Consider the following 4548-nt stretch of genomic DNA (forward strand, 5'->3'; position numbering starts at 1 on the left):
TCCACGAAGATTATGAAATCTTTAATGTTTTAGAGATTATTCATTTCTAATCCAGCCAAAAATTAAATGAGCTTAATATGATATTAACTCATTAAATCTGTGTTACATCTGAAAAAAATATACATACATATATTTTCATAAAGACGGTAATAAAAATTCTTTTGTACAAAGTATTAATTGTGAAATCTTTAACGGGTAGGTAATACCCGGGAAATATATAAGTTCGCAATTAATATGTTACACTGTAAATTCTTCAACTTTTATTCAAAAATTATTAACAATGCTCACAACGATATACAATCATTTTCATACAAATTCAATTACATATTCTGATATTGACGGATCAGAATCCAAGTCATAACTCTGAACCGGTGACATCATTCTTAGATCTCTACATCTTTCAAAGCTATACTTTGACTTCAAAACTGTGCAAGATCCTTTAGCGTTGTTTTTATCGAAAATAATCTTGCAATCCCTTTTCAAAGTATTCAGTTTTACCACGCTTCCAACCAGTCAACTTCGAATTTTCAGATTAGCCTTATTGTAATCTGGACATATACGTTCTTGTTACAGGGGAACCTTTCATGTCCCACCATATTAGCAGTAAATTTACCAGCAACTTCATTAATCTGTGACTTAAGTTTCTTTGAAAAGTCACTATAATTACTCATTGAAACCCTATCATGTACTCATCCACATCTTGTAACAATAACACCAACCACCGGGAATTAGCAATCAGTATTTTAAATCTTGCAGCATTTTCTATGACAACAGTTATATATAGATAACATCTATCTTCTAGACTTACATACTTCGAATGTGAAGTTTCTGAAAAACACCCCAAACTACAAAACTAGTTCTTCGAATTTTGGAAAAATGCTGATGAAGCAGCAAATACTGTAAACGACCTTAATAGTCAAAAGTTTGATGATAAAGAGTAGTGTGTTGGAAAAGCACAGAAAAAGAGAAAGTTTGGTACTAAAAAATGGATTGAGCAAAGTATGAAGGAGGCTGTGGACAAATCACAGAGAATAAACCTGCCTTCAAAGAATCCAAATGATTCAGTATCTGCTGAAGCCATTAACGAATACCTTGCTTCCGAATCTAAACCCTTGCGGACAATATTCTTCATCATCCTCTGATATTAGAAATTCTAAGATATCATCGTATCTTTCATTATAAATATCCTCCATATTTCTGGAGATAATTCCATAATCATTCTTATCGAAAATCAATTTTCTCCTTGTGATATCTGTGTAACATCATAAAAGAAACTATTTTAGTTTCTAAATTCTGAAACCTTCGAGTTTAAAATATGAATATTTTTGAAGTGGTGTTGGGAGCCGAAGCATGAGTTAGTATAATATAATGACACTTGATCAATGTGATTATATTACAGTAAGTCATGCTGAGTTTCTAATAAAACATGATGATTCACAGTCCATACCATCATCATGTGCCATGTTACACGACTCTTACATTCTACCCAATCTCCAAATATATTAAGAACATATCTTCTTGATAGTTCTATCTTTCCGGATATTCTAGTAATTTGACAAATCAAGATCGTGCCATTATGATTACCTTCTCAGAACATTAACTATGTTCATCCAAAACACCATACCTATGAATTCTGGACCATTATTCGCTTGACTTGAAGTCGGGAAGGAAAAACGAAAGAATGGAGCTCCTAAATATAAGGGAAAAATATAAAGCATGACAACAACACATATATTACAAACCGTGTATATCAATGCGTATAGCAATATAAAGACACGGGAGAATGAAAAATACTATAACCCCAAGGTAGTGGTAGAAGAAAATAACTTCCTCTGGTGGTAGATGAAAAAGAAGAATGACAGATATGAAAGTTAGGAGTATATCAAGAATCAGAACTGGATGAAGCATTTTCACAATCTTTTGAAAGTATGAAATAAGGAAGAAGTTTATAGGAGTGGTGAAAACAAATGAAATGGAAGAGGTCAATTTATAGCGAAATAACAGACAAAACAATCGAGGCAGATGACTGCATATAATTAAAGAAGATCTTAATCTCCTTAGTTCCCGAAGAATCAAATCTTATTTAGATTACGAAGATTTCCTATTCCTTAAATTCTGGAAATCAATCGTTACTACGTCAAAAGTTAAGACGAATCTTTATTCTTCATTTCACTCTATTACGATAACTTCTCTCATACGCTTCGAATAATCGGATTGTTTTATCCATATTAGTTAACGGTGATAAAACTCTATTTATCAACACATATACGGCATGAAAACATTTTTATTGTTAGTCATGACGACCTCACTCAAATTTCGGGACGAAATTTCTTTAACGGGTAGGTACTGTGATGACCCGAAAATTTCTGACCAAATTTAAACTTAATCTTTGTATGATTAACATTTCCAACACGATAAGCAAAGTCTGTAAAACTGAATCTCAAAATTTTTGAACTATTCAAATACCTTTCGGTTGTTCTTGACGATTCGCGAACAATTATATGTATATAGATACATATATATATATACTATAACTTGGAAACGTAACAATGTATTAATTGTTTAATACCGTACATTAAACTTATTCGTTTAATTTTTTATTTGAATATATATGATAAGTTGGAATATTAATTGTATGAATAACTTGCGACGTATATTTAAAACGTGTTTATGAATGTTGAAAATATATATTAACTTGGTCATAAAACGATTTGTTATTATATATATATCAACAAATAGCGAGACAATGATTTATAAAAGTAAATGACCAAAACACTCGAAAGTTTAAGATACACTTTGAATGATATAGTTTATTGATAATTTAAGACTATATTTTGACAAAGGTACGAGTCACAAAACGTAAATTGCGAGTTTTCTAAGTGTACGAAAATGCGTTCGAGAAACCGGAACCGGGACATAAGTCGAGTGATAACGTACGAGTCATCGGAACGAAAATTATAAGTCAACTATGCACATGAATTTAATATAATATATAATTAATTATTTAAATTATATATATTATATATATTATATTTAATTATGTCGACAAACAAGAAAACAAAAATATGTGAGCTGGATCTGACGGCCATGCGATCGCATGAGAAATAGGCATAAAACCCATGCGATCGCATGAGCATCAGAATCAGGAATTATGCCTATAAATACCAGGTTTCTGCGCGAGTTGTTTTACACATATATTACTCCGTAATTTATTTATTTATTTAAATTATTATTATTATTATTATTATTATTATTATTATTATTATTATTATTATTATTATTATTATTATTATTATTATTATTATTATTATTATTATTATTATTATTATTATTATTATTTATTTTATTATTATTAATAGTATTATTATTATTATTAATTATATCACTTAAAATACTACGACGAGGTCATGAGCGTGTCACTTTCAAAATGGGTTTTCAAGCGGGATAGAGCTAAGGAAACTATGGGTTATTACTAAGGAGATTATGAGTATTGTTCGAGGGTTTTGCTCGTGAGTCAAACTAGTGTTTGTCATCTCTGTTGCGTCTATGTACTTTCCTACAATATTGAATCACAATATTGATACGAAAGCACTCATATCTTATCTTTTATATATTAATAATGTATCCATGTCTAGTGCTCGAGTATATATGTTTATGCATGCTTGTATGCTAAATTTCATCATTAAACATTTTATGATGAATCAAGAATTAAATACATATATTACTGATAAAAGGTATATGATATGCATGTTTTTGGAAAGCTGGCAAAAAATCAATAACTTTTCATTTAGAAATCGCGTAATTTCGGTGAACGAATCAAAAGATATGATCAACTGAATTATGATTGACGTTAATTGGAATTGCTTTTAAATCTACAATTAATATTTAAACAACTAGTTTGTAAGATTGATAAATTGGATTTTTGAATATTACCAACCGAGTAAATGAATCCTTATATAAGGCACGTCTCGTTTTGTTAAACTATTGTCAAAATTGACTTTTTGAAACGACTTTGGATAACTTTTGTATGTCGATCTCGAGCATTAGGATTGTGATACACTATGACCTGACCTAACTTGATAGACAATTATTGACCAACATATGTTCTCTAGGTTGAGATCTACGGTTATTTGGTATTCCAAGTTTCGGTCACATTTCGGTGAACGACTTTATGTGCTGCTAAGGTGAGTTTCATTTGCTCCCTTTTTAATTGCTCTTGCAATATATATTTTTGGGCTGAGAATACATGCACTTTATTTTAAACACAATGGATACAAGTACATACTAAATTCTACACTGAGTTTGAACCAAAAATCCCTTAGCTTTGGTAACTAGTAACTGCCGGTTATAAGAACTGGTGGGCGCGAGTAGTAGTATATGGATCCATAGGGCTTGATATTCCCGTCCGAGCTAGAGCACTAGACTTTTAACAGACGTATGCAATTTGAGAAGCGCACACGTTGGTTTGCGTGTATTATTAAGATGATTATACAAAGGGCACAAATTATATATACGTTAAGTTTAGTTACCAGGTGCTCAATCTTGTAG

This window comes from Rutidosis leptorrhynchoides, chromosome 1, assembly GCF_046630445.1.
Source record: "Rutidosis leptorrhynchoides isolate AG116_Rl617_1_P2 chromosome 1, CSIRO_AGI_Rlap_v1, whole genome shotgun sequence".
Lineage (NCBI taxonomy): Eukaryota > Viridiplantae > Streptophyta > Magnoliopsida > Asterales > Asteraceae > Rutidosis > Rutidosis leptorrhynchoides.